We start from the raw sequence: 23996 nt of genomic DNA on the forward strand, positions 1-23996 counted from the left end.
CACCAATTAAGTTCCTTGCTAACGCTCACATCTTTATCCATGCCTAATATCCCACCCCTTCTTACATTTCAAGGACTTTGCTCCTGCAAAGTCACCAATATTTTCCTCTCAGTTGGACCAATCCCATTCTTATAAAACATGATGTCGTCGTCACCATTTAAAAAACAGAGAACCCAAACTCTTCCTCTACTTAATTGCTTTCCAATTGCTCCATCTCTGCTTAGCTTGAAAGTGTTTTCTCTCCCAGATATTTCTATTTCCCCACCTTTCCTTTTCTCTTTAACACTCAAATTTCTTTCTTTCTTTTTTATTTTTTAAGATTTTATTTATTCATGAGAGACACAGAGAGAGAGAGAGAGGCAGAGACACAGGGAGAGAGAGAAGCAGGGAGCCCAACGTGGGACTCGATCCCGGGTCTCCAGGATCAGGCCCTGGGCTGAAGGTGGCGCTAAACCACTGAGCCACCCAGGCTGCCCTCAGTGGGATTTCAACTCAAGTTTCTATCTCCATCACTCTCTGTAGGTCAAGGTCTCCATTGGCCTCCATCTTTGCAAATCCTATAACAATTCTTAGTCCTCATCTTAGTCCTCTCCTATCATAGGAGTTTGACTGAGTAGACCTTCATGAGACACAGTCCTGTTATTTCTAATGACTACTCCTTCTTTGCCACTTTCCTGCTCTTTTTCTCTCCTAAATGTTAGAAGTCCGTAAGCAAGGGCTCTCATCTAAGCCCTCTCCTCTTCTGTATTAGTATGCTCTTCCAAAATGACCTCACTCAGTCCTATGGCTTTAAATAACATCCATATGTTGATGACTTCTACATCTGTATCTCCAAACCCGATAATCCTCTCATCTCCCCTGGGAGAACTCATTCACCTATGCAACATCTCTACTTGGATGTGTGATAGGTCACATTTTGTCTCAGCATATCCAAATCAGAGTTCTCCATTTTTCCCACTTCTTTCTCAAAACTCATCAGTGTTATCCCCAGTCATCCAAATGTTAAAGATGATACCTGGCAAAAGGCCAGAGTCGCTCATTTCTTTCTCCCTTACCGTCACCCTTCCTCCCATTCAATCCATCATCAAATCCCATGAGTTCAACACTTACTACAAAACCTTACTATATTCCCAGAACTTCAGTGAGTTATAGCTTCTCTCAGGAATAGATTGCTCTCTGGGCACCCTGCTTTTGTTCTTATTCCCCTATAATCCATTAGCTACTTAGCAGTCAGAGTGATTTTGTAACATCCTAGATATGTTCATATCACATCCCTGCTTAAATCTTTGTAGGGCTTTCTGTTGCTCCTAGAATAAATTATAAACCTCTTACCTAGTGATCTCTCATACCAGCCACTGTTCTTCCTTCCTGCTAGCTCCTTTCCAAACCCCACTTGGCTTCTCTGGGCTCCTTGAACAAGCCAAGTTTGTTCCCATCCCTGATACTTAGCACCAGCTCTACCCTCTAACTGGAATGTTCTTCCCCAGATCATCATGCAGTCTGACTTTCCTATTATTTAGTTATCTGCTCCAGTTCAAATTCTTGAGGAGATTCCTTTGTGACCAATGAAAACAAAACTTCTCCCGTTATCTCTACCCTCTTACTGGATTTTATTTTCTCGTGGCACTTACTACTTATTTACTCACTTGTTTGCTTTAAAAAAAAAAAGATTTTATTTATTTATTCATGATAGGCATACAGAGAGAGGCAGAAACATAGGCAGAGGGAGAAGCAGGATCCCAGGATCACGACCTGAGCCGAAGGCAGATGCTCAACCACTGAGCCACCCAGGTGCGCACTTGTTTGCTTTCTTAATCCCTCTTTATAATAACATACTCGTGTATGTTAAGGTTGGAACATCATCTTTTTCAATGAGGCCTCTCTAGAGCATAGAACAAAGCCTGCTACATAGTAGGTGTTAGTATTTTTTGCTTTTTATCTTTTAAAATTTTATTTATTTGAGACAGTGTGAGAGAGCATAAGCATGGGGGAGAGGCAAAGGGAGAGGGAGAAGCAGACTCCTTGCTGAGCAAGGGAGCCCAGTACGGGGCTTGATACCAGGACCCCGGGATCGTGACCTGAGCTGAGGGCAGATGCTTAACCAACTGGATCATCCAGGCCACCCAATAGGTGTTAGTATTTTTTGAATAAATGCTGGAAATTTTTTCACATTTTATATTTAACTGAATGAAGGAAATAGCAAGCTTCAAAATAATATGTACAGTCAAGTTCCAATAATATTAAAACTAGTAAATATCTTAGTATATGTTTATATTTGTATGATACATAAGATTTGAATGAATCCTTTGGAAAAATTTCAAGATGTATACTTTTATTGGGGTGCCTGGCGGCTCAGTCAGTAGAGCATGTGGTTCTTGATTTCAGGGTTGCAAGTTGGATATAGAGATTACTTAAAAAATAAAATTTTAAACAAAGATGTGCCTTTTTATTTAGATATAATTGATATATAACATTGTGTAAGTTCAAGGTATATAATCTGTTGATCTGATACATTTATATATTGCAGAATGACCAACACCACTGTCGCATTAGCTAACACCTCTGTCACATCACAGAATTATCATTTTTTTTTTGTGAAGAGAACATTTAAGGCTGAGTCTCTTAGCAACTTGGAAGTATATAACACAGCATTATTGATTGTAATCTCTATGTTGTGCATTAAGTTTGGAGAATTTACTCATCTTCTAATTGCAAGTTTGTAGCCTTCAACCAACATCTTTCCAATTCTTCTACCCACCCCCCATGTGCCTGGCAACCACCATTTACTCTACAAGTTCAACTTTTTAAGATACCACATATAACTGATATCATAGGATAGTTGCCTTTCTCTGGTTGACATTTTTTTTTCTCACTGTCTTTGATCAGGTCTTTATTCAAAATTAGCTGTCCAAAATGATTTGACTTTTATGGAATAAACAAATCTAAGTTTTTAGGCAGCAGGCTTCTTGTCAGCTGCTGGTTTCTTGGTAGCTGCAGCCTTTTTTCCTACCAAAGGTTTCTTCTGCTTTTTCACATCAACAGCCTTCTTTCCTTTCTTCCCTACCACAGCCTTCTTGCCTGGAACCCCCTTCTCATCTGATTTGGCTTCGAAGGCTGCCGCCACCTTATCCATCCAGAGTTTGTGATTCTTGGCCTGGCGAAGAATGGTGTTCCAGCGCATGGTCTTTGCATACGAGTTTAGCTTCAACATGATTCGTAGGTTCTTCAGTGACATCACTTAACATAATGCGCTCAAAGTCATGTTGTCACAGATGGCAGGATTTCTTTGTTTCTCATGGTTGCCTAATATAATGTATATAATTATATACATATATATGTATATATTTATATATATATAAAATCCGCTATGTGGTATATATATAAAATACAATGTGATATATATATATCTCCTTTGATTGACAGTTCATCCATTGATGGACATTTAGGTTGTTTTCATATCTTGGCAAGAATGAGCAAGAGAGAGAACATGAGCGGGGGAAGGGGGGCAGAGGGAAAGGGAGAAGCGGACTCCCCACTGAGCAGGGAGCCTGATGCTGGGCTTGCTCTAGGGACTGGAATCATGACCTGAGCCAAAGGCAGTGGCTTAACCAGCTGAGCTACCCGGACTCCCCTCCCATGACATATTCTTAAATGAAAAAAAGGGAAAGTTTTAAAATAGTGTGTAAAGTCCATGTCTCTTACTACTAATGTCAATAAAATATCTTGACATATATATCTATACATATACCCAGATCTAGAGAAATATACATCAATTATTAACAATGATTAACCCCCCCCCCAAAAAAAAAAACAACAATGATTAACCCTGCTGATGGGATTTGGGGAAGTTTGCTTTCTACATTACGTATCTAAGCACAGTTTTACACTAACCACGAACTTGAATCTGAAAAAAAAAGATATAATAAAAATAAAGTCATATAAAGTAGAAATATTTAGAATGATAAAGATGCTGAAAGTCAATTAGGGAAAAGATTAAAACATAGAAGTTAAGTGATATAAACTTATGTTGAAATTAAAACGCATGGGTAAAATGTCAGACTCATGGGTGGAGACAAAAAGAATGAAAAAGAGGAGGACTAGGCCAGGTACTGGCTCTCCTGGGGTAGAGGGGGAGCCTCTGAGCACAGCTAGGCTTGCCCAAGCCCTGTGTAAAGGAAGCACAAAACCCAGAGCCTAGTGCTTCTCTAACATAACCTGCATCAGAAGCATATGCCCCTCTTGACTCTTGAGGGTGAGAAAAAGGTTCCACAGCTCCAACTTCATGCATATTTGGGCAGGCAGAGGGCCTAACATTAGCCTGTTTCCAGTACCCTTGTGCTGCTACTGGATGTCAAGGCCCACGTTGGTCTCATTCCTTCCTGTGCCCAAGGTCCCTAACTCAGAGGCTGGCATGTGATATGCCAATGGGAAGTGCTGGCTGCTGCTATTGGAAGCTGTGAAGCCAAGATAACTGCTGAGCAAGATGTACCAGCCACACGGAGCTCAGCCTGGGAGTCCATGTGACTCACCTGGGGAGCCTTGAAAGCCCTACCCCCAGAAATCCTGGCTAAACTGATCTTGGGTGGTATTGAGACATCAGCATTTCTGAGTATGTTTTAGCTCTTTATTTGACATCATTTTAAATGTACAGAGAAGCTAGAAAAATTGTATAAAAAGCGCTATATACCCTTCTCCAGGATTTGCCCATTGTGGGGACACTTGGGTGGCTCAGAGGTTGAGTGTCTGCCTTTGGGTCAGGTCCTGATCCTAGGGTTCTGGGATCGAGTCCCATATGGGGATCCTCACAGGGAGTGTGCTTCTCCCTCTGCCTGTGTCTCTGCCTCTTTCTGTGTGTCTCTCATGAATAAATAAATAAAATCTTAAAAAAAAAAAAGAAAATTAATGATTCAAAGTGCCTCCTGATCCTCAGACCCTCATTCAAATTCTGAATATTGTCCCCGTAATTTTCATTATAGGTCCAGGATCCGGCCGCAGGTCACGTGTTGGGTTTAGTTACGACATCTTTTCCGCTTCCTTCAGTAAGCAATTGCTTTGCAGACCTTCTTTGTCTTTAGTTAATCTGTTGTTTTTTTGGGGTGCCTGGGTGGCTCAGTTGGTAAAGCATGTGACTCTTGATCTCAAGGTTGTGAGTTTTGGGCCTTATTTACTTATAAATAAATAAATCTAAAATCCATCATTTTTTTAAAGAATGCAGGTTAGTAATCATTTAATTATCCACTGGTTTGGGTGAATCTAATATATCTTCATGATTTACACACATCTGTAAGAATACCATAGAAGTGGGATGCCTGGGTGGCTCAGCCGTTGAGTATCTCAGGGTGTGATGCCGTGGTTGGGTATCGAGTCCTGCATCGGCTCCTTGCAAGAAGCCTGCTTCTCCCTCTGCCTGTGTCTCTGCCTTTCTCTCTGTGTCTCTCATGAGTAAATAAACAAAATCTTAAAAAAAAAACAAAACATAGAATTGATGCTATGTTTTCCTCATTGCATTATATGAGGGGCACATGGTTTGCCTCAGGGGAACGGGAGGAGGAGAGAGAGATTCTCAAACTGAGCATGGAGCCGTATGTGGGGCTTGATCCCATGACCCAAAGATCATGACCTGAGCTGAAACCAAGAGTTGGGTGCTCAGCTGAAGGCAACTTTTTTTTTTTTTTTTTAAGTAGGCTCTGTGCCCAATGTGGAGCCCAACACGGAGCTTGAACTCACAACCCCAGATTAAGATTTGGATCCTCAACTGACTGAGCCACTAGGCACCCTGATTTGTCTCATTATTGATAATGACATTTGTCACCACATTTGTCAGTGTGGTGTTTGCCAAGTTTCTCCACTATAAAGTTAACTAATGAATACTTTGTGTTCACTGATTAGTAAGTACTTAATAGATACTTTGTAGGGATATATTTTAAAACTTTTACTATAAGGTAGAACTTTCCTTTCTCCTTATTTATTTATTAAGGTTCTATTTAGGGATCCCTGGGTGGCGCAGCGGTTTGGCGCCTGCCTTTGGCCCAGGGCGCGGTCCTGGATATCCGGGATCGAATCCCAAGTCAGGCTCCCGGTGCATGGAGCCTGCTTCTCCCTCTGCCTGTGTCTCTGCCTCTCTCTCTCTCTCTGTGACTATCATAAATTAATTAAAAAAAAAAAAAGGTTCTATTTATTCATTTAAGAGAGAGAGAGAGAGCTAAAGTGGAGGTGAGAGGCAGAGGAAGAGGGAGAAGCAGACTCCCCACTGTTCAGGGAGCCTGATGCTGGGCTTGATCACAGGACTGGGAGATCATGACCTGAGCCGAAGGCACACGCTTTACCATCTGAGCCACCCAGTTGCCCATCTCCCCGTTTATTTATATTGTGATGTGTTCATGTACCCCTATTTAGTCTGAAATTCAATCTGAACTATTTTTATTTGATGTTCAAATTGTTTCAGTTTGTCAGTGGGAGCCCCTTTCAGCTGACTCCTGTTTCCTATGTTAGCTCTTCCTTACTTTGGCAAAACGAGATCACTCCACGCTCAACTTATATTTACTTTGTCCCAGATTTACATGTCCCAGCAAGACATCTCCCCAAGGAGCACTAGTTCCTTTTATTGGAGGAGGATATTTAGAAACCAGGATCTGGATGCTAAGTATGCTTGTTGCTACCAGGATGTCATTCTACCAAGAGACCCTCTAAGAGGAGCTTGAGTAGCAATCTGTTTTACTGCTATATTTCTTCATTTTGCTCATGGGCACCCCCAAGATAGCTCTCTGTACCACATATTTTCTATTTGCCCCACCATAGTTTACCTCTGCCCTGCCCTCTGCCCAGGAGGCTGAATGGTATGGACTATAATGATGCGTTCTTGGGTCTTCTGTCGCTGTGGTTGGGTTTAGCTAACGAGGAGTCCCAGTAAGAAAAGAGAAGAGGAAATCAAAGGCAGGGTATTTATTCCCTTGCCTTCCCCACTGCAAGATCTCCTGGGGTTGGCTCTGTCCCTCCACGAGAAGTCCTCATTTTTCTCTGGGATACTAACTCTACACAGTCATCTCCTAAGTGTTTCTGGCAATGGTTCCCTTACCCCTTCAGGTGGTGAACCCCAGCTCCTAAATTCATACCTTTTTAAATAAGTCTGTGTTCAAATGGCCATCTGTTTCTTGTTGGGGTTCTGACTCATATCTTTTGGGTAAAAATATGGACGTTCCTAAATTGTTCTCCCTCTTTTCCAGTGATCCAGAAAAACAAGACTCGTAAAGCTGCAACTCTGGTACTAAAGCCTTCCTTTTACCGGGCAGTGGTCAGCAAACTTTTCCCATAGGGCCAGAGAGTAAATACTTTAAGCATTGAGTTTCTTTTCCAGCCACTCCATTCTGCCATAATATCACGAAGGCAGCCACACACAACAGGTAAACAAGGAACTGGACTTTCAACTCCAGACATTCAAATAATGCTCCTACTGGATTATCATTCAGTAATGTGGTTGCTATAGGAGTTCGTCAGATAGTCTTCATAAAGTCTGCGAACACACTATTAGTAAACTCAATTTTACAGATTAGGAAACTGAAAAACATTGAGGTTATAGCTTGCCATAAATCTCATAATTATGCAGTGGGGTAGTAGCAGTAATCCTCTGCTACCAAATTCTTTGTTCCCCTTATCATGCAAAGTTTCTTTGAGCAAGGTATTGTAGAGGCAATATTATTTTAGGGGATAATAGGTTAGTGAGATTTTTTTTTCTTAAGATTTTATTTATTTATTCATGAGATACACAGAGAGAGGGAGAGAGAGGCAGAGACACAGGCAGAGGGAGAAGCAGGCTCCATGCAGGGAGCCCAACGTGGGACTCGATCCCAGGACTTGATCCTGGGACTCCAGGATCACGCCCTGGGCTGAAGGCAGACACTAAACCGCTGAGCTACCCAGGGATCCCCCAGTGAGTGAGATTTCTAAGGCTAATGAGATTTGAAGTTTACTGGAGATCATATCATGTATTTGTAGGCCTGATTCTAGACAGGCTTTCTAGCTATGAGATTGCATATTTTATGACAGTAAGACTCTAGGAAAGACAAGAAAAAGAAAAAAAGAATGACATTTGAGTTCTCCCCTAATGGGGTTCTTCTGATACCACGGAACTGCTAAATCAACCCATTTTGAAGATTTTATTTATTTATTCATGAGAGGCACAGACATAGGCAGAGAGAGAAGCAGGCTCCATGCAGGGAACCTGACGTGGGACTCGATCCTGGGCCTCCAGGATCACACCCCAGGCTGAAGTCAGGCACTAAACCACTGAGCCATCCAGGGATCCCCTAAATCAATCCATTTTGAAAGCTGTATCACCTTTAAACTAGTTAATTGTTAAACGGTTCTAGTTATTGTTAACCAGTTTGAGTTGGGCTGTCTTGCAACTGAAAATACCCTAATAAAGAGCCAAGGTTTCCTGCTGTTTATTGATTGAGAAGCCAAGAGAGAATTTTAGCAACCCCAAAGCTATTGAATTAACTTGGGCAGGGGACAGTTGACAAGGTTTTTAGTTTGTTTGCAAGCAAAGCATGACAATTCTGCGGCGAGAATACTGTTAACTGTTGCTTTCCAATAAGAAAAAAGTGGGCACTTCAGGAAGAAAATATTCCAAATGTTTTTCATACTTTGTCTAGTCTCTGAAGTTCTCTTTGTTCTGTTGGAATGCCTAAGTCAATGAATTCAGTATTGATTTATTTCAAAGGCCCTAAGTCTTGAGGCTTTGGGGGACAATGAAAAGAATGAAAGAAAGATTTTTCATAGACTGTATTAAGCCTCCAGGCGTAGAAAATGTACAAGTGAAAAGCACATCGGAGACATCTTTGTTCCTTGTTAAAACATAGGAATAACTCTATGGCCAGGGTGGAAAGGTATACTACTGATTAATGACAAGATTTATAATTTATCCAGGATTTCTTATTTTTTAAGATTTTATTTTTAAGTAGTCTCTACACCCAATGTGGGGCTCAAACTACCAACTCTAAGATCAAGAGTTTCATGCTGTACCAACTGAACCAGCCTGGCAACTCGTAACTAGGATTTCTTAATTCCACCAAGTAAACCTAGACTCTAATATTGTGACCATATCTGTTTTTCATTGTGTCCTGCTTTCAGATTGCACACTTTTCTGGCTCTAATTGCACAGGTCCTAGCTTGTGCATACTGGGCATTCAGTAAATAGTTCATGACTGACTGGCTGGCTTAATTAATGAGAGAGTGCAAAACTAACCTAAGCATCTTTTTGATAAAATTATTACTTCCATGCTACCCAGTTAGACATGTTAAATATTTTGAGTCTATGTTTTCAATTACAAAAGAGTAGGGTAGTAAAAAGTAATAAATTCCAAGAGTGCTTGTTGCTGTCATTTAACATTCTACTGGAAATAATATATCACTTTACCATCAAGAAAAATTTTAACATTTGTTGAGTTCTTACTGCATGCCTGGCAATGAGCTATATTCTTTATCTGAAAGCAGCCCAAGTGTCCATTGACTAATGAACGGATAAAGAAGATGTGGGGTGTGTGTATACATATGCACATACCTATATGTAGAGAAATATTACTTGGCCGTAAAAAAGAATGAGATCTTGCCATTTGCAACAACACAGATGAACCTAGAGGCTATACTGCTGAGTGAAATAGATCAGAGAAAGATAAATACCATATAATCTCACACATATGTAGAATTTAAGAAACAAAACAAATGAACAAAGAAAAAAAAGACAAACCAAAAACGGACTCTTAACTGTAGAGAACAGATGGTTACTAGAGGGGAGGCATGGGGGGATGGATGACATAGGTGAAGAGGATTAAGAGTACACTTCTCGTGATGAGCACTGAGTAATGTGTATAATTGCTGAGTCACTATATTTTACACCTGAAACTAATGTAACACGGTGTGTTAACTACACTGGAATTTTAAAAAAAGAAAGAAAGAAAACAGAGAGGCCATGTTTAGGACTCTGAAAATCATATTAAAAATAAAAATGAGGGGATCCCTGGGTGGCTCAGTGGTTTAGCGCCTGCCTTCAGGAGCCTGCTTCTCCCTCCACCTGTGTCTCTGCCCCCACCCTTTCTATGTCTATCATGAATAAATAAATAAAATCTTTAAAAAAAAAACAGAAAAATAAAGTAAAAATAAAAAGAGCTAGCTTTTAGATAGTTTCCCCTAGTTGTCTCCATTTAACTTGCTTCCAATTCAATTCTCGAAGTCCTATTTCTATTTCCCCTTCATGATCTGGATTCAGCTCTCCTAAACTGAACAATCTTTCAATGTCCATTTTTACATCATTAAATTATTAGAAGTCTCTAATGTACTTGGTTTCCTGGTATTTCCCTCTACATCACTATTTCTTATTCATCCTATAATCTTTGGTTCAAGTGTCATCTTCAGGAAGTTTTTGTGTATTATCCTCCCCCTAACCTCTTTCTTTTCTTTTCTTTTTTTTTTTTTTTTTTTAATTAAAAATTTTGGCACCTAGGTGGCTCCGTGATTGAGAGTCTGCCTCTGGCTCAAGTCATGATCCCAGGGTCCTGGGATCAAGTCCCACATCAGGCTCCCCTTAAATTTTTTAAAAACATTTTATTTATTTGTTTGACACAGAAAGAGAGAGAGCACAAGCAGAGGGAGCAGCAGGCTCTCCACTGAGCAGGGAGCCTGATAAGGGGCTCAATTCCAGGACCCTGGGATCATGACCTGAGCTGAAGGCAGACACTTAACTGACTGAGCCACCCAAGCACCCCTTCCCTCTACCCTCTTAAAAACATAATCCTTTTACAAAGAGATTATTTATCAAGTGACAGTATTCCTTCTATTCTTTTACTATAACAGATATTTGGAGTTCATTCAAAAACATTTCAATTATAATAGTTCAATTTGTGTGCTTTTCAGTTATAACAACTTTTCAGGAACACATTTTTTTTTTTTTGTACGTGAGAAAAGAATGGTAAGTTATTGCTTTATTAATGATATGTTTATATTTGAAAGAGAGATATAATTACTTGAACTTAAAAATAAATATTCCAGGGCAGCCTGGGTAGCTCAGCAGTTTAGCACCGCCTTCAGCCCAGAGTGTGATCCTGGAGACCCGGGATCGAGTCCCACGTCGGGCTCCCTGCATGGAGCCTGCTTCTCCCTCTGCCTGTGTCTCTGCTTCTCTCTCTCTCTCTCTCTGTGTTTCTCATGAATAAATAAATAAAATCTTAAAAAAAAATTCCGTATTTGTTTAAACCATAACTATAAAAATTTAACTATATAAGGTTTTTTAGTATGGAAATTAAATAAATTCTCTTATACCTATCACCCAGCTTCAGAACATTTTCTAATCAACATTTTCTAATCTGCAAATATTTTGAAGTATTAGTAATAAAAGGATGCCCATATAATTTATTATTCAAACCAGGATACTTTTGAGAGCCTGAGAAGGGGTGTTATTAATAATTCCACCAGGACAGCAGGCATAAACCAAATCTGTACTGGGGAAACCAGGGCATGTAATTAATTACCCTAGAACAAATTCACTTTTGTAATATTTAAGGTATTTAAAAATATACCCGGATGTAAGAAAATAGAAGACAGTTCTGACATGAAAGGAGACACACATCTCCTGTTAAATAGTTTTCTTTACTTATCTTTGTTCTGGACTCTTTGTATCGCCTTAAAATTCCTGTGGGTTGAAGCCCTAACTCTCAATGTGATGATATTTAGAAGTAGGGCCTTGGGGAGGTAATTAGGTCATGTGGGTGAAGCCTCACAATGGGATTTGTGTCTTATAAGAAGAGATACAGATCTCTCTCTCTCTCTCTCCCTCTCTCTTTTCTCTCTCTCTCCATGCCATATGAGTATCAGTGGGAAGATGGCCTTTTATGAACCAGGAAGTAGGCCCTCAACAAGGAACCGAATGCTCTGGCACCTTCATCTTAAGAGTTTCCAGCCCTAGAACTGTGAGAATTAAATGTCTGTTGTTTAAGCCACTTAGTCTATGATGTTTTGTTATGGCAGCCTGAGCAGACGAAGACAATCATGTTGAATAGAATTTGTATGGGCTTTTACTACTCTGAGGCAGAATTAAATCAAACATGTATTTTAAGAGCATGTATCTGGCAATAAATCTATTACTATAATCTAGCAGCAATGGAGTAATACTAACTGGCACAGCAGTTAAAGTGCTTGGGAGGAGAAAAACCTAAATGTGTGGCTGATGCCTGCCGACTGCTAGCTGAACACATTCCTCAGCCTCTCAGAGGCCCCTTTTCTTCCTTCACCCCATAAAATGGAGATAATAATAGAACATATTTCACAGGGTGTTCATGTGGACGAATGGGTAATGTGGGTAAAACACATTGTGAAGATTCAATGATGAGTATCTTTGTCTGCTTTCATCTCCTTGCCCTATTGAAGCTCTTCCACAGCGCAGGGACTGGCACCGTACATACGCCTGGGTTGGCGACTTTACAGGGAAGCTGGAGCGAAAGAGCCAAGGCTGCTCCATGGCCAAGACATTCAGCGGAGACACTCACCATGTACCAAGGACAGTGCGATGACAGGTCATTTATTGTCCCTAGTCAGAGGATGTTCAAAGTGTCATAACTTGAGCATTAAAAAAAATTGCAACCTTATTTGCAATCAAAGACTGGTGAGATCTGAATGTATCAAAAGTAAATAAGGCTGGGGCACCTGGGTGACTCAGTCAGTTGAGTGTCTGCCTTTGGCAGGGGTCAAGATCCCAGGGTCCTGGAATCCAGCCCCACTGCGGCTCCCTCTCCCTCTGCTCCCTCCCCCTGTTCACTCTCTCTCTCTCTGCATGCTCTCTCTCTCAAATCAATGAATAAAATCTTTAAAAAATTAAGTAAAAATAAAAGTAAAATAGGAGTACTATTCACCTCAGAGAATTGCTATGAGAATTCAAGTATAAGGTGCAGCACAGTTTGGCCTGATTCACTGCAGGCCTCAAAATGGTGGTTAATTTACAAATTTACTTCTCCTGGAAAACCTCTTGAGAAGGCACAGTGAATGGAGAAAAGTCACACCAAAGGCAAATCTTCACTGCCTCACATCAGCCCATGGAGGCTTCTTCCTGAGTGGCCAACACCTTATTTAATTAGCTCAGAGGATTAGGTTAATAACTTAAATTTAAAAGATCCATTCCTGGGGCACCTGGCTGGCTTAGTCAGTGGAGCGTGTGACTCTTGGTCTAGGGGTTATGAGTTCAAGCCCCATGTTGGGCGTAGAGATTACTTAAAAAATAAAATCTTAAAACATAAATAAATAAAAGATCCATTCTTGACCAAATGTCAACAGACAGGAATAACAAAAATGTTTTTAAAGAAAATTTCTTTTATGAAGTGTCTTGATTATTAGATTTCCACAGTTTATGAGTTTTGTTAGTAAAAAAATTCTCTTCGTGAAATAGCTACCACATGTTTCATTTCTGGCAGTGACACATGAGAAAAATGATAACATTCTGATCTTTACTCATTGCGTTAATGGTACATAAGAGAAGAGTGCTTCACAAACCTGTAAGTGCTGCTATCCAGTCGCTAGTATAGACACAAATAAAGATAAATCTTCTCAAAGGAAATTAAGTGAAGCCAGCAGGCCATTAGCTAATCCTTCTGGAACACTTTATTGTGGTCCTATAGAGAAAGGACTGGAAGATGGACCCTTAAGATCTGGCAACAGGCAAGAGGTAATTATCCAAAGGAAAGCTGTTTGTTATGTCACTCCTCTGTTTTTCAGTAGATAATATATTACTATTGGATTATATGAAGAGCTAAGCAATAATTTTTTACCAGATACAAACACCTTAACAAAATTATGAATATAGAATTACGGTGCCAGAGGTGCATAAAGAAGAAGCTTCATGTTGGCGTTGGAGTCAGGGCACTGATTGTGTTCAAAGCCATGAATATGGACAAACTGGGGAAGAAAAGCAGCAGAGAGAGAGAGAGAGAGAGAAGCTTCAGAGTCAACCAGATAAACAAATAGTGGCCTCATTATAGGTACTGCCCAGGATAGAGTACTTTCTCCTTTTCACACATGGCTTTCCTGACCCCGTCCACCCCCTGACATGTGGTGTTTTCCCAAATCCCCACCACCACCCCCTCCACCCCCGGAAGCCACCAGCCACTGACATTGACAGGAACTCATGGTGCTTCCGGAGGGTCAGCTCCTCTCCTGGGCCTAGGGTTCACTTTCCTGATCCCTGAATGGCACAAGGTTTCAGAGCCCCAGGTCCTAGAGACATGTTTTCATCCACATCTGCATGTACTTTGCGCACTTTGGAGTATCACATGTGCAATCCGAACATTCCTGAAACTGCTGAGGGAGCCGAGATTCCAGTTGTTCTCAGAGGTCAGAGGCCACTCAGCCAGCTCAGCACCTGACCGGCGGCCCTAGCAAGGCAGAGGCCTTTCTTGCCTCTCTTCCTCCTCCTCTTGCTTCCTCCCATCCCTCCTTCAGCCTCTGCTTCCAAGAATATTCTCATCCTAACTCAAGCTGCGGGGAGCAGCCTGAGAGAGTCAGTTAGCTGGTGTTAGCAGTGACAAACAGCCCTAGGACCCGGTCACCTACAAATGTCTCATTTTGGCTCCTTCTAAATTAAAACAAACAAACACAAAATATTCAACAGAGGATTGGAATTGTGATCCCATCCTTCACACCCATGGAAATGGGCAGTTACTGCTGTGCTGTGGGATTTCCTTCTGCTCCTTCTCCACCCCTCACCCCACCCCTACTATGTCCTTCTTCCTTTCTTCTCCCCTTTCCCTTTCTCTTCTCTGCTTCTTTCCTTTTCCTGAGGCCCTGCAATTGCTGAAATCTCAAATGCCCGTGTCTCTTCCTTTCCAGGTTTCCTCCACACAAGATATAAATAGCATCAGCATTTTCCTCAGAAAGCAAGCTGCTTTCAAATCTGGCAAAAGCAGGGAATGAAAAGAGGTAATGTTTAAAGGAACTAGCATGCTCATTATTGGGGGACTTGCTTATATGTCCCTCTAAATTCCCATCTTAGTGAAATGGTTCTCATCAATCTTTAGTGAGGAAAACTTGGTTTGAGCAGAACTCCTATCCACAGCAGGGATTATTGCTTGAATTCCTGTAAGTAGGCAGAAACTCCAAACTTTAAATAGAAAACAAAGTTTTGGGACCCCTGGGTAGCTCAGCGGTTGAGCGTCTGCCTCTGACTCAGGTTGTGATCCTGGGGTCCTGGGATAAGAGCCTCATCAGGCTCCTGCAGGGAGCCTGCTTCTCCTCTGCCTGTGTCTCGGCCTCTCTCTGTGTCTCTCAGGAATAAAATCTTAAAAAAAAAAAAAAAAAAAAAGGCAAGCAAAGTTTCAACCTCAATCAGTATTTTCATGAGCAAATGGTAATCAAGATAGAGTAAGTGGAGCAAGTCAACAACTCCATTGCAAAAGACTCACAAAAGAATTCCATGTTACAGAATATGCTAATTATCCTTCCCAGTGGGGGCAGCAAGGCCCACCTGGGCTTCAGTCTGACACGTATATTTTTGTACTTTTTTACTGTTGGTCTTGGAAATGGCCTCAAGGACAACATGCTCTGGGTCTTTGTTTAATTCTCTGTAACAACTGGTACATTTCCAGCTAGGTCCTAAATTTTTCTTGAAGGTGATCAGTGGGGTGGTAGACAATAAATATGGCTCCTGGGCTCAAGACAATGCACAAAATCAACTCACATCTGATCCTTATTTAGCAAATGTCGCAACCACGCCCAAAACGAAACACACTCCCACAAACCAAATGGCCTCATTGCTTCTGGGTAGACAGTAAGTGGGGAGATTGCTGTCAAGACTCAGAACCTGGGTTCTGGTTATGAAGTCCCCCTTCCCTCGTTTGTTCCACAGGCATGTATGGTAGACAGAACGATGACTTCTCCAAGAGAAGTTTCCTAATCCCAAAATCCTGTGAGTATGTTACCCTACACAGCAAACAGGGCTTTGTGGTTGTGACTAAGGATCTTAAGAGGGGGAGATTATTCAGGTGGGTGTGATGTAATCACCAGGGTCCTTACACAGGAAAGAGGGAGGCAGGAAAGTGAGAGAAGTGGCAGCAGAAGCAGAGGTCCGGTTGCAGGGGCCTTGAGCCAAGGAGAGTGAGTATTCTCTAGAAGCTGGAAAAGGTGTGGCATGGATCGTCCACTAGTCTCCTGGAGGGACACAGCCCCTGCAGACCTGTTTTGAACTTCCGATCTTCAGAACCATGAGAGAATTCATTTGTGTTGCTTTAAGCCACTGAAATGCTGGTTGTTACGATAATAACAGTAAACTAATACGGTACATTAATACCTTCCTTATAGGGTTGTGCAAGGATTAAATGAAAAGACAAGATTAATCATGAAGACTCAACACAGTACCTAGTATACAGGAAGGGTGGGAAAAATGCTATTACCAGTCTATAAAGCATTACCCAAAACCATGTTGGATTTTTCCAGAGCTCCCTGCAAAATGTAAGGAAAACAGACAAAATATCTAAAAGCAGAGAGAAGAAGCTAGAATTTATTGATCTAGGTTGGCATTTTACACAATGGAAAACCCACAAGCCTGGGAGGTAGGGCCTCCCTAAACTCAGAAAGGTTGAGTCAACTGCCCACTGTCACACAGCTAGTAAGATGTTGAATCCAGATTCAAATCCCAGTCTGAATTAAAAGCCCTGAAATTTCTCACATTCTTTTAGACTTTATAATAGAAAAAAAAAAAGTGGCATTTCTACCTTGAAACTCTTGTTTGGGTTACGAAGACATCTTAATATGCCTTCATTTTCGAATAATTATTTACTACTCATTTGTGTGGAGTCGTATCCCAAGTTCATGATACAACAGTATGGTGATTGCTGCTTTGCGGGCCCTGCAGGGTTGTAGTAATAATAATTCACTTACTATATGTGTAAAAGACTTTTACAACTTAAAAAGCACTTTAAAAAATATGTGTAAAAAAAATATGTGTAGATCCTTTCAGGAGTCTCATGATTCTTAAGAGGCAAGTTTTATTATTTCCTTTTGATAAGAACTCCGAGCATGACAAGCTGCTTTGCCCAAGGCACATGTCTACATGTCATAGAAATCTGTCTCCTGATTGAAAATTTCATGCCACGTCCATTACACTGGTTTTTGGGAGTGTCCTTCCCATCACGGTCTGAAAAATGATTTGCACACTACTTCCATCAGACCGCCTCAGCTGTGGTCAGCTGGCAAGCATGCATTTAGGCAATGAGTCCGGAAACTGTGTGCTGAGCTCTGGAGTTATTTTGAGGTCAAAAGCCAGATCTTTCTATGCTGCACATTAAGCTTCCACAGAGGGAATTGGAGATTACTTCTGTGAAGTTTCGAGTAAAGTTTTACTGAAGGTCATTGTATTTTATAACCTGCTTGAAACTCTGTATTCTGTGTAATAGCTGTAAATTTTTCACATAATCATGGCAGGCTCTTCTGGTTTATTTTTAGTTCCAACGATGTAAAAACAAAACAACGAATATTTCTCTTTGAAGTTCTCCTGTGCGAATATAGTAGTCTCTCTTCTCTCTCCAAGTTTGGCAACCTGATTCATTTGTTTCCAGGAGTTTTTCTTTATACAATATAAATTCATTCCCATGGACTTGAGATAATTACACTTTAGACAATTCCCTTCCTTTGTAATTATTTACAGTTCCCTTTCCTTTTCGCAGGATGAACATAATGAGTCAAATAAATACATTTAATACTCCCGTCATTTTCACAGAAGTTTACAGGCTGTTCTAAAATACAGAAAAATTGTTCAGGGGACTCCTAACTGTGCATTCACTTATTTATGATTGTAAGTATTATTGTATGGTCCCATTGATGTTTCTTGTATGTTTAAATCTTCATTTAAAAGAAACTATTTTGAGGAGCACCTGTGTGGTCCAGTTGATTAAGCAGCCAACTCGGGATTTTGGGATCAGGTCATGATCTCAGGGTCCTGAAATTGAGTCCTCCATGGCTCTGTGCTCAGTACAGAATCTGCTTGAGATTCCTCTACCCACCCCCCTCATTCTCTCTCTCTCTCTTTCAAATAAATAAAATCTTAAAAAAAAAAAACTATTTTGAAATTCAAAATTCATTTCATTGTGTGTTTGGGTTTATTTTGAAAAACAGACACATTTCCAGTCTCCTCCTCCCCTCCTACTTACATGTTGTGCATTCATTAAAACTAACTTCTCAGCAATTTTCTTTTTAGAAGTTTTGGATAAATTAATGATTAAAATAGTAGAATAAGACATGACTGTTTACTACATATATACACACATTTTATTTATTATGTTAAAGATTCATTTATTTATTTGAGGGGCAAAAGGAAGAGGGGAGAGAAATCCCATGTAGACTCCACTCTGAGTGCAGAGTCTGATGTGGGGCTCTGTTCCATGACCCTGAGATCACGAGCTGAGATGAAACCAAGAGTTGGAGGCTCAACTGACTGGCCACCCAGGTGGCCCTACACACACATTGTAGCTGGTCATAGTCATAATATGCTATTAGTGAAGCATTTTATAAGCAAGCCACTGTATTTCATTCATTCTAAGATATTTTTTCAGTTTTACCATTATTGAAGTTGAGACATGTCTTACAATCATGTGGTAAGAAAGCATAGTGAGTTAGCAGTGTTTATTCTCTCTGGGCTGAATGACATAATTAAGGCTAAATCTTTAATTTGGTAGCATCTTAAATTCAATTAAATACAATATATACCAACATTATTCTACATGCTTGCAGATTCCCTTGTCCAGTCCTCTAAGCAATCCCACAATATAGGCAAATTATCCTCCACATTTCACAGAAGAAGAAATAGATTAAGGAACCTGCTCCCCGTTGTTTATCAGCTATACCATGGTCTGTGGCATGCTGGTAACTAGCTCTCATAGGATTGGGCAGGGGGAGCTTTGGTTTGTAGCATTTACTAATTTCCATAGCATTAAAACTCTCATATGGTCAACTTCAAGCTACCAAGATGAACATAGAATTAGGAAGATCTGGACAAAATTGGCTTTTATGAGATGTGAGCGGGCTCAGGTGTACCACTTATGTGTTCTTCCTGGGTAACCTTAACCAAATCCATGTCTTTAATATCACTCATACACCAAATACCACAATATCCAACTCTTCATTGGTTGTCTCCACTTGATGCCCTGCTGGCTCCTCTAGTCCGGTAGATAAATTGTACCTTTCTTATTCCTGACAATCTCCTTGAGAATCATTATTGAATACAGGAGGAAATCTAGAATTTTGATAGCATGGTAGTAAGAACTGTGAAAGGCACCAGACTTTATCCCGCTTACAAGCTAGCAAATTAGCCTGCCACAGGTTTGTGGATGTTGTTAACAGTATTCCTGGATCAGAGACCAAAGGCTTTATATTATTCACAGAGAAAGAGTAGCCATGGCACTGACATTTCTTCTTCTTCAGCAGTGGCAGCAGTCTGAGTCCAGGTTTCCACTGCATGATGTAGAGGCCTGAGTGGACAGTGGGTACCATTACAGGAGAAGGAACCTGAGTTGGTGGCCCTGAGTTCAAATCTTATAGGGTAGTAACCTTACCTGACTTTTGCCTTCAAGGAAACACTATCTATCTTACAAGGCTGTAAACAAACCTGCCCTTTGCTTGAGAGGAAACTCTCTCTGTCTTCCAAGAGTGCTCACAATACAATTATCTTTGACAGGACAGTCTGGAACAAGATGTGCAGAAACATGAGAGACTCATGGAGAAGTTTCCGATGAGTATGCCACTCTGTCAGCCACTATAATTAATCTGACTTACAGAGGTAAGGGCTGAATCCATTTATTTATTTATTTTTTGAAGATTTTATTTTTTTATTATTTATTTATTTATTTATTATTTATTTATTTTAGAGAGAGAGAGAGAGCAGGGGAAGGGGCAGAGGGAGAGGGAAAAGGAGAGAAGTAGAGTTCCTGTTGATCTTGGAGCCTCACAGGGAGCCTGACACGGAGCTTGATACAGGGCTTGAACTCACAACCCTGAGATCATGACCTAAGCCAAAATTAAGAGTTGGACACTTAACCAATGGAGCCACTCCAGGTGCCCCAATGAAGATTTTATTTTAAGTAACCTCTACACCCAACATGGGGCTCGAACTTATAACCCTGAGATCAAGAGTGGCACGCTCTACTGACTGAGCCAGCCAGTCACCCCCTGAACCCATTTAATCTATCTCGCACAGCATTTAATTAAGGCTACTGTCCACAGCATTCCAGTTGTAGCAGAATAGGGCCAGACTGCAGTAGCGACCACAATCATACCCCTAGGATCCTGGATACAACTAGCTGAACAAATTCCAAAAGTCATCAGAGTCTTACATAGCTTTCTGGCTTTCTCCTTTAGTTTCTATATTGACGTTTCCACTTGGCCTGAGGTATTAATACAAGTAGTATTAAAGGGTTTTGGTTTTTTTTTTTTTTTTTTTTACATTTTATTTATTTATTCATGAGAGATGCACACAGAGAGAGGGGCAGAAACACAGGCAGAGGGAGAAGGAGGCTCCCTGCAAGGAGCCCAATGTGGGATTTGATCCTGGATCCTTGGATCACGCCCTGAGCCGAAGGCAGATGCTCAACTGCTGAGCCACCGAGATGTCCTAAGGTATAGTATTAGACACTACACAGACTCTGCCTTGATCTGCAAAGAAGACATCTGGCGATTCATCTATGACAGCCCTGGCCAGTCAATTGAAGACAATCTGAATGCCTTCCAGGGTCAAGGTAATGTCAGTGATCACTTCAGCTAGAGTCAAGGACAAATTTTGAGTCACCTTTTTCTAACTGGAGGACCTGCATCATAGGGACCACATCAATAATAAGTCAGTTAATCCTCTGGAATTTTCCAGAAGTAACCAAGCCTCATTTTGGAGAGAACTCTGCTGTTGTCTGAGGGCTACACGATCTACTTATGGTGTTTCCTTAGATACTTAAAGGTTTCTTATGGTTAACCCTAATGTGCAAGTCAACAATTTTTTTAGAGAGAGGCAAGTGAACCCCTAGTTTCCATACAGGAGGCACAGTCCCAGGAGCACACATGGTGCCCCCGGAAAGCAAGTGTTGTGTATAACTGTTAAGATCCCTAAATGGGACCACCAGCCGTCAGGGAGCACAGGTTGATAGGGCAGCCAGTGTGGCCTCCCAACTGTCTGGTGGGTTTCAGGGTTCCCAGTTCAGTCTGAGTAATTGAGGGTAGGCATTTTTGGAGGGTCTGCCTAAGAACAGTCTGTCTGGCCTATTCAGTTTGTTCATATAACCAGTCGAGTGGCATTCTTCTGCCCCACTGAATGACAGAGTGATGACCATAGAAGTAGAAGTGGAGAAGACATCCAGAGATGTTGACAGGGCTTTTTTATTTTTATTTTTCCCTAGGAGGTATAGAGACAAGCCATCTCCTGCTATTTTCAACAGACTTCTTGGCAGGATTAATGGGAGTGGTGCCCAAATAGTGGTTAGAGCTCATCAGTTAAATTTAAGACATTTGCAAAAATTTGGAAGAGGTTTTGTGAAGAAGGCTCCAGGTGCAGTTCTCAAATATAAAGATCATTAATATCCTTCCTCTTCTGAGCCCCTTGGATCTTACAATGTTCCCCCCACTCCAAAAATCAGTGTACTCCATTCTAGTAGCTACAAATTTGCCTTTATTAGATCATCCACTACTTGTATTTAGACCTCTCATCTAGAAGGGGCAGATGCAAGGACAAGAGTATTTCGTTTTTGGAGCAATTTTAGGTTTATAGCAAAATTGAGAAGAAGGTATAGAGATTTCCCATATATCTCTTACTCCCACATAACCATAGCCTTCCTCATTACAATAATTTTTTTTTTACAAGTAAATTTTAAAAAAAGATTTTAGGGGATCCCTGGGTGGCTCAGTGGTTTAGCGCCTGCCTTTGGCCCAGGGCGCGATCCTGGAGTCCCGGGATCGAGTGCCGCGTCGGGCTCCCTGGATGGAGCCTGCTTCTCCCTCCTCCTGTGTCTCTGCCTCTCTCTCATAAATAAATAAATACATAAATCTTTAAAAAAAATGAAAAGATTTTATTTACTTACTCATGAGAGACACACAGAAAGAGAGAGAGATATAGACAGAGGGAGAAGCAGGCTCCCTATGGGGAGCCAGATGAGGGACTCGATCCCAGGACCCCAGGATCACGCCCTGAGCCAAAGGCAGATGCTCAACCACTGAGCCACCCAGGTGCCCAACAAGTAAATTTTTCAAAATGTACAGACACACTATGTCCCTACCCTGGCCCACATATCTAATGTAGGGGGACATGACGAGCAGTGTACTCAGACAAGTGGTCATTAGCCTTATGGTCTAAGCCGTGTCAATCCAAAGCTGCCACTTTTTTGTGTGTAAAGTTAAGACACTACTAAGGCCAGTCTGGCTGCATTCTGAATACACGTTTTGCATGTCATCAGTGAGGCTTGTCCTTCCTACACAACATTGAGTACATGTTGATCCTCCTCAGAATGAGAAGATACCATGGGAAGAGTCCCAAGGCCTTGATAGGTCAGGCATTCAGTTTCTATAGGAGCCAAATAATTGCTTCCAGTTGCTTCTAGTCAGAGGGGCAACAACTCCATAACCAAAGTGGTATCTCTACAAAGAAGCTGCCTCCCTTTGTCAAAGGCTCCCATGGGTGAAATCTTCAAAGAAACTTAAGGCAGAAAGTTGTTATTAAAGTTGTGGGGTTCCAAGGGAACTAGTATGTCTGGCTTTTCTCTACCAAGATAATCCCCTCTGAACTTTATGATCATTTGTATTATAAGCATGAGGAATATCCATACCAATTATATAGCATCGCTGGAAAACACAACAGTACATTGAGTAGCCCAAAGGGTGCTACCCAGAAGATCACTTTAGCTTCTTTTCCCTACCTTGAGCCATGCCAAGAGCTCATTAGCTTAATCAGGACTCAATTATCCCCAAATTCTGCTTCACTCCTATTATTTCCAGTTATGTGAACCTGTAATTACCTTTTTTACTTAAACTCTCTCGAGGACTGTGGCTCTCCCTGTGTTTCCCTCCCCACCCAGCTCCCATGATGTAATTGGATAAACACACAGAATTCAATATGGCTTAAAAAAAAAAAATAAAAGGAAGATTAAGTGGTCTATGGCTTTTCTTAAATAGCCAAAATCAATAAAGTGAGATGACTTTCTGTTAACATTCAGGGACTTACATGTCTACCTTCCATTAGCATGAAGTACTCTTTCCTGCCAATATCCATTTTTCCACATTTTAAAAGATGTTTATTTCATATTCACAGTCAGTCTTTTACATAGCTGAGAATATAAGATGGTCATAATATTTTCTTAGGCAATTAAGTACTAATTACCGCATATTAAATCAACATTTCTCCAAGACTTGTTTTTGATTTCCTCGGTTTCCTGACCCTCCCCCAGTATATGTATCTAGTTTACTAGCACAGTTCAGGCATTTCTGTCTCTCTGCTGGAATATGATCACTTTTTCAAAGTCGTGGTGTCATATGCCTTCAGTTATTTGACTAATCAGGGAGCGAGAACTGCCCTTAGGAACACTTTGGGGGGATCCCTGGGTGGTGCAGTGGTTTGCACCTGCCTTTGGCCCAGGGCGCGATCCTGGAGACCCGGGATCGAATCCCACATCGGGCTCCTGGTGCATGGAGCCTGCTTCTCCGTCTCCCTGTGTCTCTTCCTCTCTCTCTCTCTCTCTGTGTGACTATCATAAATAAAAAAAAAAAAAAAAAAAAAAAAAAAAAGGAACACTTTGGGTTGAGAGAGTTGGCCAATAAAACAGGCCCCCATTAAGAATTTCAGATAAATAATGAATAATTTCTTTTAGTATAACATGTTGCTGGTATTGCAGCGGATATACTAAAAATTATTTGTTGCTTATCTGAAATTCAAATTGAACTGAGTGTCCCATCTTACCTTGCAACTCTAGACCCAAGCTACTGGGGACTCCTTCACTGGG

General features: G+C 41.0%; 1 long non-coding RNA gene across 1 annotated transcript in view; it reads left to right on the forward strand.

Annotated features, from left to right (window-relative positions):
* Positions 1-23996, forward strand: part of LOC140620215 (uncharacterized) — an 85850-nt gene that overhangs the window by 59052 nt on the left and 2802 nt on the right. The window contains exons 11-18 of the long non-coding RNA XR_012019984.1: positions 4977-5039; positions 7224-7400; positions 11866-11960; positions 12418-12563; positions 14866-14955; positions 15881-15940; positions 17697-17824; positions 19703-19804. This is a non-coding gene — a long non-coding RNA (uncharacterized lncRNA). The remainder of the gene's footprint in view (positions 1-4976; positions 5040-7223; positions 7401-11865; positions 11961-12417; positions 12564-14865; positions 14956-15880; positions 15941-17696; positions 17825-19702; positions 19805-23996) is intronic.

The sequence above is a fragment of the Canis lupus genome, chromosome 28 (assembly GCF_048164855.1).
Source record: "Canis lupus baileyi chromosome 28, mCanLup2.hap1, whole genome shotgun sequence".
Classification (NCBI taxonomy): domain Eukaryota; kingdom Metazoa; phylum Chordata; class Mammalia; order Carnivora; family Canidae; genus Canis; species Canis lupus.